At 56.1% G+C, this 14,690-nt stretch overlaps 1 pseudogene; it reads right to left on the bottom strand.

The window, feature by feature from the left end:
• Positions 1–2,611: 2,611 nt before the first annotated feature.
• Positions 2,612–12,047, bottom strand: LOC118989593 (kxDL motif-containing protein 1-like; annotated as a pseudogene).
• Positions 12,048–14,690: the final 2,643 nt, after the last annotated feature.

The following is a 14,690-nucleotide window of genomic DNA, read 5'->3' as shown; positions in this document are numbered from 1 at the left end:
GAGGAGTCTGAGGCCCCACCTTGCACCGGAGGAGCCTGGTAGAGTGAGCTCGCCAAGGAGCCAGGGCAGGGAGAGGCGTGGTCTGAGGTCTCCCCTCGTGGTGGCTGTTGGTACAGACGTGTCCATTTTGGCTCTGGACCAAGGGATGCAGCAAGGGGAGTTCTGTTGTGACAGTCACTTCATCGTGACAGTCACTTCATCACAACAGTGAGGTGGCAGGGATAGGAGCAGGTCTGGTGCTGACAGATGTCACTGGAGTGTCCTACTCCGCGGCATCATTACACTGAGGGGTTGAGACTTCTCAAATAGCCTCGGTCCACTTTCTGAACGAAGGGCAGATCCAAAGATCAGGCGACTCGCAAGAGTGTGTGCTCAGTCTGTGGCAAGGGGAGAGTTACCCACGGAACCCACGTCCTGTTAGCACTGAGTTTAACAGGAATATTCTTTCCCTACAAACTCCAGTATTAACGAGTTAAAAGAGGTAGAGGTGCCAGAGCTTGTAGTTCCCAGTTTGGCTCCTAACCTCGGGCTACAGAATAAAACGTGCTCACTGAACACCTGCACGAGACACGGGACCTACGGTTTGAGACCGGGAGTGGACACCCGGTCTTTGCTCCCACAACTCGTGGTTCCTCTGGGCCCGCTTCGGGCGACAGTGCACCTGGGACGGCCAGAGGAGCACGGACAGTGTGAAATTAAATGGTTCGGACGCTCCGCCCGACTCGGCCACGCCTTTGGACTCGGCCCTGGCCAGTGCCCGGCGGCGTTGGGCTTCGGACGTCACCGATTGCTGACCCGGACGTTTTTAGGACCTACCGGGTGCAGACCCTGGGTGCCCTGGGACTGAGGGCCTGGCAGCCCGGCGGAACTCGGGGGGATGCGCAGGCGGGGGGGTCCGGGGCCCGGTCCTCCTAACCCTGCCGGGGACAGGGTTACACTCACTCCTTTGCCATTACTCGGCCTCCGCAAACTCTTCACGGCCTGTGCCCAGGACCTCCATGACCGCTCGCGGTTGCCTGGCAACCACTGCGCCCGCGGTCATACTCCAGAGCGCATGCTCAACGGCCCAGTCATGCACTGCGCGTGTGACGAGTTCCGGTGGTGACCTAAGCTTTTGCCGTCCACTCCCCGCCCACCACCATGGCGGTGCTGCGCATGCTCGCCAGCCCCGCCAGGCCCTGGACCGCATCGCGCATGCTTGCACCAGTCCGAGGCTGTATAGGGGTGGGGGCTTGACCTTTGGGGTCACAATGACCCCATGATCGCCAGCGCCCGCCACGGTCCCAAAGTAGGTTCCTTATAGGGGCCCTGGGGGGTTTCTTTTAAGCCTTGTGCTGGGATTTCACTAGGCTTTTGAATCTGTAGTTTTCAGTACGTTTGAGAAAATTACAAACATTTATTTATTGAAATACGTTTTCTACCTCCTACCCCAACCCTTTGCTGCCCTGGAATCTGGTTCCGTTTATACCAGACTTCTTCATGTATATATTTACAGACGTCCCTACCACCATTTCTCAACCTGACAAATGGCGCAAAAGCAATATGCATTTGGTAGAAACCATACTTCTAATTTTGAATTTTGAACTTTTCTCGGGCTAGGGATGTGCAGTGGAGTACTCTTTGGGCTGCTGGGCTGTGTGGTGGGCTGCTGGGCTGTGCGGTGGGCCGCAGCTCCACCCTGAAGTTCCACACCCAGCACTCCACCCTGAAGTTCCACACCCAGCACTCCACCGTGTCCCATTAAAATGCACTTTCCACTTGAGGTATTTTCAGCTTGTGATGGGTTTATCAGGGTGTAAACCCAACTTAAAACAGGGAGCGCATGTATGGTCTGTCCGGAAAAAGTCCAGCCATTGTTAATACAAAGAGAATGGTTTGCACAACATCCATGTGACCTGGCAGCCAAGGAGAGTGGATTGGAATGTGCATGTGTGAACAATGGTGACTTCACTGTGCTAGTGGGGGCGGCAGACGCCATTGAGTGAGCATATATACTGTGTGGCTGTCACATTCAGAATGACTGAGTGGTAGAGCAACAAATCTGCATCGAATTTCTCACTAAACTTGAACATTCCTCCACAGAAACTGTGTGGATGATTCAGAAGGCCGCAGCTGTGGGCAGCTGGTGATTGGAAGCTGCCTCACGATAATGCACCTGCTCATGCATCACGTCTCCTGCAGCTTTCGTCTCAGAATGTGCCTCTTCTGTGTCTCCCGCCTTCTCCTGTGTGCCTGCTGTGCTCTCCCCCAGCTGCTTGCAAACCTGGTATTGGTACTCGCGCCTTTATGTGCTCGTCTCCTTTTCCTTCTTAGTAAGGGGTCTTCTTATCGATGTCATCTGTCAGCACTGGGCACAAAAGTACTTGGCTAAAGTCTGCTGTCAGTGGTGGCTCGGCCTGCTTCCCGGAGACCCTGGGAGAGGCCTGCGGGGCCCCGGCTCTGGTCAGACAGACGTGGACTGCATCACACTTGGGGCTGAGAGGATGGTTGTGGGCATTCTGCCCCTGTTTCAGAAGCTCGGAGGTACTGATGGGAGAAAATACGTAACGCTTTCATTGGAGGAAGAGACAGGGAGGCCTGAATTGTTGTGCAGGAGTGGGGTGGGGTGACCTCAGGCCTGAGGGTGCTTGCCCACCTCCAGGAGGTCCCGGCTGGGGTGCCGAGAGGGGATATTGGTGCGTGTCTCGGGGAACCTTCCTGTGTTAGGAGCACACCTCAGGCCTGGCTCTGGGAAAGCTTCCTTGTGCCCAGCTCAATGGCTCCAGGTGGGGGCTTACCCCCTGGCCCAGCCACGAGCCTGCAGGAGAGGGACGCCGTCAGTGAGGGAGGAATCGGGAGAGTGGACCCCAGGAGTCCCACGCCCATGGGAGGGAGCCTTGTCTCCCAGGGTGCCCTGGCAGGCAGCATTAGGTGGCAAAGCTGACAGTCTGGAGGCAGGGTGACCCTCTGCCACTTCAGGCACCTGGGGAGCCCTGCAGTCCATCTGGGCACCTGGGAGCTGGGCCACTCACCCGACATCTGCTTGTTGTCCGGCTGTGACCATTGATGACAGCTGAGTCTGGCTGGATGTGGGACAGGTTCTCGAAGCCAGGGCTGAGGGAGGGGTGATGCCGTTTGGGCTGGCGACATGAGGGCCTGTGCCCTGTTCCAAGGTGGCGATGGTGGTTGTGCCGGGTGGGATAGCATCTTCATTGTCGCCATCCAGGAGGGAGGCCTCTGGGATGTGGCTGGAGGCCTGTGGGTGCTGCCTGGATGGCTTCCCTTCCAGAGTCTCCATCTCGTGCTGTCCAGGTCCCGCCTCACCTCCCCCAGGGTTCTGGTGTGGGGAGGGGAGCGCGCACCGGTCTGCTGCTGCTGGGCACTCAGGAGGTGGTCGAAGCGCGCCAGCACCTCTCCAGTCTTCTGGGAGTGGTCCGGCGGGCTCCTCCGGGCGGGGGGTTGGCCCTGAGGTCACCCACGCGCCCCACGCGCATGCGCGAGGCCGAGTCCAGGGGTCTGCCTCTCCCTCCTCCTCCCCTGCGGCGTGTCCTGTGGCCTTCAGTGGGACTCGTCTGTGCAGTTTCTGGGTCCGCTGATTCCTTTTTCTTCTCGTTATGGGCTGTATTTTCTGCTTTTCTGTGAATTTTATGTTGTTAGTTTTACATGTTGCCCTAGTGATTTGGGGCTTTGTGTGGGACACACGTGAAGCACCCAGAAACAGTGCTGCCTTTAGCTCACGGCAGCTTTGTTCGGCCGCCTGGACAGAGCTCTCTGAGCACAGTGTCAGGAGGCCCCGTACTGGCAGTTGGGGCCTGGGAATATTCGCAGTCGGTGTGGGGCCCTGGGCTTGGAGGCTTGTTCCCCCTCCCCCACCAGGGCCCCCCATCCGCCCTGTCCCCCCGCACAGGGCGGCCCCTGGCACGTGAACCTGTGGGGACTCGGGTCAGCCTGTAGAGGGCGCTCTTCCTCCAACTTCTTTTCTCTCTGGGCCCGCCCTGGCCTCTTAGCCCTCAGACCTCTGCACCCTGCGGTCCGCTGGGTTGCCGGCCCGTTCTGGTGGAGACCTGGGAGCGCTCCTGGTTCTCTTCATAAGGATTCACAGTCTGCTTGGCCCGTGGTCTGGGGTTGGAACCATCGTTTTATAGGTTTGGTCCAATTTTTTTAGTTGTTTGAGGTAAGGGCGAAGCTGGTCCGTAACACTCCATTGTGCAGAAGCAGAAATCAATAGAAAAAAATGTTAATGACAGTGACTCACCTGTGCTATTTAAGCTTCTGTTTGTACTGTTAGTGAAATAAAGTTCAGCTGAAAGTACAAAGAAAACATACGAAATGTGAATCTTCTTTTTTCTTCCCTGATGGTGAGGTCTAAACAAGCTACCAACTCGGCTGATTGGAAATGGACCACTGACTGTTAAAGAACCAAGGTTAAAATGTTTGACATACCTTTGGAGTTAATGATATTATTATAGTCAAGAAACAAGATACTTTGCAGCTTATGTAAGATCATTTTTCTCTTAGTGGAATTATTTTCTAAGCCAGCCACTCTTATTTGGAAGTTTGTAAAAACAGACTAAAAACAAGCTAAATTTTATTTTATTTTTAAAAAGACTTTATTTATTTGAGAGAGGAGAAGGGAGGAAGGAAGAGAGGGAGAGAAACATCAATGTGTGGTTGCCTCTTGTGCGCCCCCTACTGGGGACCTTGTTGGAAACCTAGGCCTCTGCCCTGACTGGGAATTGAACCAGCAACACTTTGGTTCGCAGGCCAGTACTCAAGCCACTGAGCCGCACGAGGCAGGGCCAGGTTTATTACTTTAAAAGAATAACTTTAGCCCTGGCTTGGTGGCTCTGTTGGTTGGAGCATTGCCCTGTACACCAAAAGGTTGTGGGTTCAATCCCGGGTCAGGGTGCATATGGGAGGCAGCCAATCAATAAGTTTCTCTCTCACATTGATGTTTATCTCCTTCTCTCTTTCTCCCTCTGTCTCTAAAATAAGTAAATACTTTCTCAGGTGAGAAAAAAAATAACTTTACTTTTTTTTTGTGAAACGATAGAGACGTATTCTAAAATCTCTCAGAACCATGTTGTTAATAGTTAAACAAAGGAGAAAGCAGACACCTGTGCTCACACGCATGAGATTGGGGTCCCCCCGCCCCTCGTGACTCCCTCAGACACGTCCCCAGCACCTGGGGACAGAGTGAGTGTGGACGTTACTCCGAGACAGGGGGCCACGCTCCACATGCTCTTAAAAAGTGTCGGGTTTTATTTCTAGATGGAAAATCTTCAGTACAAAGTTCTGCAGGGAGGAAAACATTGAGGAATTGCCGCCCCAGTTCCTGACCCAAGTTTCTCCATGGAACTGTTTATAAAACGCGCTCCACGCAAAGGTCCCTGCCCACATCTTGCACCGTCTGTGCTGTCAGCATCCTTGCGAGTCTCCTGCAGACGGGCGCCGTGAGCTGTGGCGGGCTGAAGTGACGTGCCATGTGAAAGATTGAGGGCGCTGTGCGGCCGCTCCTGGCCGAGAGCCTGGTGGAGTCGGACCGGCAGCTCCTGGACGCGGAGCCGCAGGAGAGGAGGGTGCCAGTGAGGGGGAGGAGGGGAGCTCTTGGGGGCACTTAGAAGAGTTTCACACCGTTTGTGAAAACAGGCCGCCTTGAAAGTCAAGGCTGAGGGGAGTGACCATCACGCTCTGGTCTTTAGTCTGGGTCTGAGTACCCTGCGGCTCCTCCTTTTGCTCCCAGCCCAGCTCAAGAGAGAGTGTGTGTGTGTGTGTGTGTGTGTGTGCACGCGCGTGCGCGCATTGGAGCTCGAGGTCACACCCACGATCCTGCACCCCTCCTGCTCTGGAGATACAAACCTGTTGAACGGGAGCACTAGGGCGTCTGCTAGAGCGAGGGGCCTCCCGTCTGCCCCTGGGTGCTCAGACTCCGAGGGGAGCCGTGGCCTGGGGGCCTCACTGTGGAAAGGGGGCTCCTGTGTGCCCGATGGCGGCCGCGGGTGTGGGGAGCCGGAGGCGGGCTGCAGAGAAGTGGGCACCTCCATGACCGGGCTGGGGCGCCCTTGGCCTCCTCTGGCTCCTCCGGAGTCCTGAAGTCAGGGCAGGACAGGTGGGGGCTGTGGTCACTGGCCGGTCCCCACCGTGCAGAACCAGTTGCTGCAGAGGTGCTGCTGCTGTCACGTGTGGTCTGGCCACTGTCTGAATGCCCACTGCCTGCTGTGGCCACAGTGCCACAGTGTGGTCCCCTCCACCCCCGAGCTCAGTGGCCTCCAACTGGAGAGTTCACCGGGCTCCGAGGAGGCGGCAGGTTGGCCCTGTTGGCTGGGCGGTGCTGGAGGTCACCTTGGTCCCCGCTGACATCACTTACCACACGAACCGGCAACAGACAGAAGGAGCCAGGAGGAGGTGTCAGGCTGAGGACATAGGAGCTGCTGGCCAACCAAGGCTGTGCCCCTGGTTACCCTGCTGCTCTGCGTGAGCACTCCATGTCCCAGCCAGTGGCCCAGTGAGCTCTTGGTCGTGGTGGTGAGGGTGAGGTGGGGACAGCACCCTGGTTGCAAGCCTGTCGAAAGCCCTTGCTGGCATGACTGACAACATGCCATCAGTCAGGGCAAGTCATGTGGCGGGGCCCAGAATCAGGATGGGGGGCCCGAAAAACTGACCGGTGAAACGCTCATGTCAGGGGGGAGTGACGAGCTGCAGTCTCCCCCCCTAGGACCCCACGTTCTGCCCACCCTGCTCTGGGGCTCGACCATGTGTCCCCACGTTCTGTTAAGTCGGACGTAGGGTGTGGGCGACAGCGGGGATGATGGCGGCTCAGCGGTTCTCACATCTGCCGTGTGCCCTGATGACTTTTTAAATGAGGGCTCAGCCCATGAGTTCAGGATTCATGAATTCACAGGTCAGACGTTTAAAATGAGACCACTGAACTGCTTTTCTGAAGTTCACATGTTTTTTCCACGGAACAGGTCATCTGGAAGCAGGTATTTTTGTGGAGGAGTTTGCGTCCTGTGTCTCATCCGGGCAGTACCCTGGCATCACTAACCCCTGGTTCCCTCAGGGACGTCCCCATCCAGTTCTTGACCCGCCTCGTTTCTCAGGTGTGAGCCTGTAGGGAGCAGCAGCCTTGAACACTGCTTGTGCTTTTCATCCGTAGTAAACCCTCCTGCAATAACTGTCACTGTCACTGTCTCTTTATCGCCCTCACAATGCATCGTAAAGCGAGGGGGTTTGGGGTGCATTGAAGTCCAGCAGGTGTGTGCCTCTGGGAAGATGCCGTCGCCCTGTGTACACAGCCGTGGGGGAGGTTGACTGAAAGGGGCCAGCTGCCTTGGCCGTGACGGCGTCCCACTGGGACTGCTTCGTTCCTTTGAGATCGCTCCCTCAGAGGGGCGATCACGTTAGGGACCTTTGCCGAGTTTAAGCCTCTTCAGCAGAGAGGGGCGCAGTGGGGTGCAAGCGGAAGTGCAGAGGGAAACTGAGAAGCAAATGAGTGGTGCATAAAAATTAGTCGTTTTTCTAAAAGTGTCCTATTTTGTAGTGATCCTTTCAGTGGTTTGTGTTGGGAGCACTTTCATAAGTATTTTTAATGATTTCTTTCCTGGTGTATTTTTTAATTAATTTTTTTATGACAGTTCACATTAAAAATTTTTTGGTACTAGCTTCGGGTGTGCAGCATAGTTTTCGGGTGTGTCTTAGTTGCTGCCCACAGAGTGATTTCTGTGTTATTCTCGGCATCACCCGTGCAGGGAAATGGATGGCCGTCTGTGGCTTTAAAGCCAGGTCTGGCTCACACGTTCGCCCAGCTGGTGCCCGTTCCGGGCCACGCCGGGCCAGGGCCTGCAGAGACAGCCCAGTGCAGCCAGTGCCCAGCCCTGCTCTCGGAGACTGCAGGCGAGAAGGAGAGGTGAAACGCACACCCGAGGAACTGCAGTGTCGTTCGCCGACGCCGGGGACACGTGGCCGGTGCGGGAGACTCGTGGTCAGCAGGGTCCTGGGACCAGACTGAGCCCTGGCAGGCACAGGGTCCCCGGACAGAGGAGTGTGGAGCTGGGGAGAGCTTTCCAAGAGGCGGCAGGGCCAGGTTAGGGAAGGGGGTGGGCAGGCACTCTCGGACCGACGGCCAGGTCCTGGGGAGGGGACCTGGTGTGCGCAGGGCAGCAGCAAAGAGAGCGCACATTCCTGCCCTGACTCAGGCAGCTGCCAGTCATTAGGACGCATTTCACTGTGAAACTAAGTGGGCTTTGGATTCCTAAGTGAAAGGCCATCCTTTTCTTCCTGCAGGGTTGCCGTAATAACCTTCGTAAAAGATGTCTGTAGCTATGAGATGTGAATCTCATGGTCAAGGCCCGTTGAGGACCGTGAGCTCTTGCTCACGTAACAATGATCCTTTGCTGTCACCACCGGCGCTTGGGTCAGCATGGCCCTTCCGGTGGCCCTCGGGCACCTGCCTCGCTGCTGGTCAGATGGGGAGGGCCGGTAGCTTCCACCTGGCACCCCCGTTCCTCCGTGCCGTGTGCTGGTTCCCGGTCCCTGCCTGGGCTGCCCAGGCTGTGTTTCCTGGCTGTTCTGGGTCATTGTGGAGAGGAAGGGGCAATGAAAGGTTGAAATGTCGGCTGGTTGGTTAAATTTTAGATTTACTAATTTGTAGCTTCTGTCAGGACACCTGAATCCAAAACTACCTTTTTCAAATAAACCCAGAACATACTTCTCACAGAATTGGAAATAATTTTTGCTTGTCTTCTTGATTGCGGTGCCCCCCGCCCCCCACAGCCTAACACCCTGTCTGTGCCCATGAACTTTTGTGGACTTCACAACTTCCCACGTGGGAAAGCCCTCCCCCCTCAAAGTGCCTGGTGAGGAATGAGACAGGGACCTCAGGTTCAGGGAGGAGTGTGAAGTGAAGGTTTAACGTGCCCATTCTTAAGCCATTAGAGCAACCTCTGTGTTTATTATAGACTCTAATGGAAGCTCGGGTTTTAGAAGTGAGGGGACTAAGGTTCAAACCCAGGCCCTGGCACTTACTGGATGTGTGTGATCTGGGGCAAGTCCTTGACTTCTTTGTGTCTCAGTTTGGTCATCTGGAAAGTGGGCACAGTGAGCACCTCCTCACAGGACCTCTGCAGGGTTTGAATCCGGTGACCCGTGTGAGCACCGGTGCCAAGTGGACGGCAGGTGCCCCGCGTGGAGCCCCAGGCCGGGGTTCGGGGTTACTTCATCACGGTCCCTGTGAAAGGGCGCCTCGTGGGGAAACAGGCAGACCCTGGTGGGTCCTGTCCACAGCTTCTCCTTCGGTTGTCTGGTTGGACAAAGGCACGCCACAAAGTCCTTTTCAGCCAACACCAGGAACAGAGGGCACACGAGCGTGGTTCACCCGAGCCCGCGCCGCTGCGTTTGGCCCCTACAGTGAGTTCCAGACAAATTGAAAGCACGGCCCTCTGACCAAGGGGCCGGCACTCGTCCGGTGTGAGCCGTGTGTGCCTGCCCCCCTCTGAAGCTCTTCGCCCTTTGAGGGTGTGGGAGCGTTCTGTCATTTCAGGCCTCAGAATTAGCGCTGAAAACACGGGATTCTCTCCCCGGACGGATGAAAGTAATTGATTGTTTGCCGGGTCAAACGCAGCATGCTATTTGTCACACTGCGGTTTGTGTATCTTTCTAGAAGCTTTTCCCTTTGATCTCCGTCAGAGCACACTCGGTAGCACAGATGACAGAGTCGGGAAAAACGCCCCAGCAATGCGCATTGTCACTCACAGAAACTCTGTGTCAACAGCGCGGAGACGCAGAGTCAAGCCCCGCTCCTTTGGAGAGGCTTGTACGTTCTTGCGCGGCAGCGGACCTCTGCCTTTCTGGGGCGAGACAAAGGTGTGGGGCCGCGTGTTGGTAGAGACGGAGTTCGCCGTGTGCAATCAAAAGGCGCCTCTTCAAGGCCGGCCCCGGCCCTTGCCTGCGTTTTTAGGTGAACGCCCGCGTTTGAAAGGCCCCGCGGAGCAGGGCCCCAGGCACACAAAAGCGGCTTTTTTAAGCTGTCATCAGAGTGGGTTTTAGAACGTGCTTTTAATACTTACAAGGTTGATGTTTGCCTTTTAGAAAATGCTGTTTGAGATTGCTCTTTATTTGACTCCCCCCCCCCCGCCCCCCGCATGCCTTTCACCTGACTCGCGGCAGCTTGAAGGAAACTTGCCCCGTTGTGAGACCAGACGGAGGTTGAGGGAAATGTCGCACATGTGACCTCTCGAAAGTCAAGGCTTCAGAAAAAAAGAAAAAAAAAATTCCCATCCAAACACCATAAAAACTGGGTGGAAAACAAAGGCAGGTGATCTTCATCTGGACATTCGGTTTCAGATTCTCTGTTGAGCTCGGGTTGATGACGCTGCGAGGTCAATTAGCTGTTTCCCAGGCCCACTCTGCGCTCTGTTCCTCCCTGGTTTTAACAAGCCACGACTCAGGTCGGAAGGAGGGTGAGGAAAAGAGAGTTGGGGTGTGGGACGTGTGTGTACCCCGAAGCCCCCCTCTTCTTGGTTACGGCTCCCCGGAAAGACACGCACCTCTGCTGCTCAGTCTGCGTTTGGAGGGGTGACTGTTGGCAGGGGTCCTCAGCGGGTGTGTCAGTAACGTTAACAGCTGCCGTGCGGTACATGGTTTGAATGTAGCATTATTCATTTAGGATGCCCGTATTTACTGGTATCCCCTTAGCTTCCTGTTTGGAGCAATAACTGTCCTATAAACGTGTGTTTCTGTGCCTAGTGCATGGTTAGTACAAGCACATGGAGGTGAAGAACCCACGCACAGTCAGTAACTGCCCCCAGAGCCAAGCTGCACAGCAGCTCGTCACGGCAGCTTTGCCAGCCCCTGATGACCACTCATCTGCTTCTGTCCCTGCGATTCTGCCTTTCCCAGAGGTCACACAGCGTGTGGCCCTTTGAACGTGGCCTTCCCCCTTAGCATGACGCATCTGAGGTGTAGTCACGTGGTAACACGCATGCGCGGTTCCTCTTCATTGCTGGGCTGTGCTCTACCAGGTGAGTGTGCCTCGCTTTGCTTTTCTGTTCCCCGCACCATGGACATTGGGTTGTTCCCAGTCTTTGGGCCTTGTGAACTGGGCCGTGATACACGTTCCGGTCTCTGGGTGGGTCTGGGTTTTCACTGTTCCTGGGTAGAGAGTTGTTTAGGCTGGCAGGGGGTTGGGTGAGCGAGCCAGTTGCTTCCTGCCCACGCCTGCCTCGTCCGGTCTTCTCTCTGGGCCTGCACCGTGGCAATGGTGCGGGTGGCACTGTCTTGTTGCGGTTCAGAGTCCCCAGTGCAGACGACGTCCAGGGTCGTCTCCGGGGCTCACTTTCCGTCTGTGTATGCTCCTTGGTGAAGTGGTGGTTCGCGTCTTTGCCCGTCTTTACAGAATCGGGGTGTTTGAACTTTGTGGTTTCGGGGTACAAGCCCTTCGCTGGGTAACGTATGTGCAGATACTCACCCCAGTCTGTGGCACATCATTCTCTCCACAGTGCGTTCGCAGAGCAGACATGTCTTCTGTCGGCGAGGTTCGAGTTCCCAGACTTTTGTTTTCCGTGACTCGTGTGCTGGGTGTCTGGTCTGAGAATCACTCAAGCTCAGGTCACGGAGATCACCACTGTGATTTCTTCCGAAGTCTCACAGCTGGACCTTTCCTGTCAAACCTCGGACACACGCGGGGTGAACTGTTATGTGGGGTGTGAGGTTCCGATCGCAGGTCATGGTGCGTCCGGGGTCCAGTCACCTCGGTCGCACATGTCGGAAAGATGACCCTCCTCCCTCTGACTGCCTTTGGACCCCGGTCAGAGGTCAGATGGCCGTGCTTTGTTGTCGTGCGTGTGTTTAAAACTGAGCCCGTCACGTTCCACAAAAGCCCTCCCTGAGACCGAGCTTGTGGCTCCACAGGCCTACCTTGGTGGCCCCGTGTGGGCCAGGCTCCTAGGGCGCTCCCACGGCCGTGTCGGAGCCTCCGCGGTCATCACGGTGGTGTCCGGGAGGTGGCTGTGCAGCGGCGGGGGTGGGCCCTTCAGCCGTGAGTTTATGGTGCTGTTAACTTGGAGCAGCATTACCGAGATGTAATTTTTATTATTACAGTTAAAGACTGATTCGATTTTATGAGATCACACGTTCTTATTTTATGAAGGCTTTATAGGTAGATTCAATTTAAAAAATAACTCTGTGTTTAAAGTAAAACTTAAGTGAAATGTAAGTACTGCTTTTGCAGATTTGGTGTTGAAGTCTCCATGAAGCTGATGACTTTGGAAGGAACCAATGTCTCCTGGAAGGACTGTGTACATAACTAGAGAGAAACAGTCCGGGTCGATTCCGTTTGTGAAATTACAAGCATTGTCTGCTCATTCAATGTATCGAGTCTAGTTAGGCTTGTTGTCCGTGTGCTGTGTGGAAGGTGAAGCTGCGTCCCGCTCAGCCTGTGGATCAGAGCGCACGCCCCTCGCCACTGCATTGCGCGCATGGTGCCGAGCGGTGGAGGTGGAGGCCCGTCACTCGAAGGCCTTTCACAGAGGGAGGGCGGGCGAGACTCAGCCCCCGGGGGCAGTCCCACAGCGGCGAAGGCCAGCTAGCTCATGCATTTGGAAGCTTGCATGCAATATTTGCAGGCTTTTTTTTGGTTCTGTTTTGATGGCAGGAAAGAATGTAAAAGAGTATTTGTACAAAATAGATTAAGCTGTTAGTAAACATGTCCCCTTTAAATTAACTGATGTGGGGACAAAGAAAGTGCTTTGTCGTTGTCAGCTGGGTTTGTCTTAAGTCACAGGGACAAACAAGTGGAGCAGGGACCCTCTCTAAACCCCCCTGGGAGGGAAGTCAGAGGTTAATCGGAAGGGGCCTGTGAGGCCCAAGAGTGGAATTGGAGTCTCCCTCCCATTCTTTTGGGCTAAAAGCTTGCTCTCCTTTCTCTCACAGGCCTTTCTCGAGAGGGAGGCCTGGGTTTTCCAAAATCAAATTAGTGTAGGAACAAATATCGCTCAGGAATGTGAGTTCCTTTCAAGGCCTCAGCACTGGTGACGGACAAGTCCTGCTTGGTAAGTGGCTGCTGGCCCGTCCCTGGGGGCCACCCCCGGGCGACAGTGAATCTCGCTCTCGGGCTGTTAAACAGAGGCGGAATGTTCGAGTCTGCGGTCCCGGCTGATGGGTGGGCTGGGCCCCCACCAGGGCCTGTCCCCAAGTCCCATCCTGTGGGCGCAGCCCTTCGTCACCGGGGTCTTCCCTCGTCACAGACGGGGGAGCAAGAAAGGACGTGCGGTTCGAGGGGACTTTGTGGGGAATGGTCCTGGGAAGGGAGGAGAAGCCCGAAAGAACTCTAAAGAAGGGGACCCAGGGGCGTGGCCTTTTGGCTTCAGGCGGTCAAGCCTTTTCTTCAGAATGTGAGTGTTTGGGTTTAAAGTGGCGAGTGTCTGAGCTGCGAGAGCCAGCATCAGGTGTGGCCGCCAAGGTTCTCCTCCACTCGGGAGGGTTTTTTTCCTAAAGGAATAATTACTTCCAGGAACTGAGTGGAGCTCCGGTCCTATTAGCTGTCCGAAGTCGGTGGCTTCCCGAGAAGTTAAACACAGAGACGGGCTCCTCCCGCAGGAGGTCTCGGGACGGACGCCTCTGCCGGCGGCTGCGAAGGAGGACCGCGCAGGGGCCAGGCAGCATTTGAAGAGCGGGGACTGACCGCTCTTCAGTCCGCTGCCCAAAGATGCCAAGGGCGGCCTCCGCTCTCTGCCAGGTCCGCAGTGGCAGCTGTGCCGTGGTGGCCATCCCCAAGCCCAGAGGCTGCATGTTCTGTTGGGAGGTGAGGACCTTGGGTGCAGGACCACCGCTGGTTGTGAGGCCTCAGCACCCTGGGGTTTGACTTCGTGCCCATCTCACGGGTCGGTAGGCACCCTGCCCTGGGCTGCGGGTCCTGGGAAGTGGGCGCTGTGTCTCTTTCTGCTTTTGAGGATTCCTCCATCTCCAGGTGGGCACACAAGTGGGCACACGAGTCCTGAATCCACAGGGCGGTCAGGAGTGTTCACGGGGTGACAGCATGCTAAACATGCAGCTCGGGCAAGACCGGGCTTGGCCGCTGCCCCTTGCTTGTCTCAGCCCTAGAGCCCGTCAGAGACACCCGAGCGGAGTCCCCAGCCCTGCTCTGACTGCTGGGCTTGGATGGTGCCCCAGTGCGGGACAGCTCTGATTTTGCAGCGCCCTCACTTAGCCCTTAGGGCCCAATGAAGAACTTCCGACCAGTCACCTCCCATGTGCGACTGTGATTTTGTCACAACACAGAATCACGAGGTTACTGCTGGGAGCTGACCCCTCTGCAGCCCCCCGCCCTCTGCCATGCTGGCCCTGGGGGTGGGGCTCTGAGGTCACCCGAGGCGAAGCCCCCAGCAAGGGCTGGACCGTGGCCTCTGCCTCCCAGGCTGTGTGGGGAGCAATGCCATACTTCCTTGGCACGTGGGCGTGGTCACATCCGTGTGAGCCGATGGGCTCTAACAGCTGCTGTGCTCGGCTCCTGCTCGGGCTGTGCAGACACCTCTCACTGGGCGTTGGAACTGTCCCCCTCGTCGGCCGCAAGTGCTGACACCCGAGGAGGCCTCTGCAGCCACGGACAGAGACGGGGGCCCCGGGGGGGCACGGAGGAGTGCTTTCTTCATCAACAGAGGGTCCTGGCTGCCACTGTGGGCCTCGTCCCCCAACTCCTGAACCAGGAAGCAGGCAGC

Source organism: Sturnira hondurensis, unplaced genomic scaffold (assembly GCF_014824575.4).
Source record: "Sturnira hondurensis isolate 20B ecotype Veracruz unplaced genomic scaffold, ASM1482457v3 Scaffold0006496, whole genome shotgun sequence".
NCBI lineage: Eukaryota > Metazoa > Chordata > Mammalia > Chiroptera > Phyllostomidae > Sturnira > Sturnira hondurensis.
This window is presented reverse-complemented; position numbering and strand designations above follow the sequence as displayed.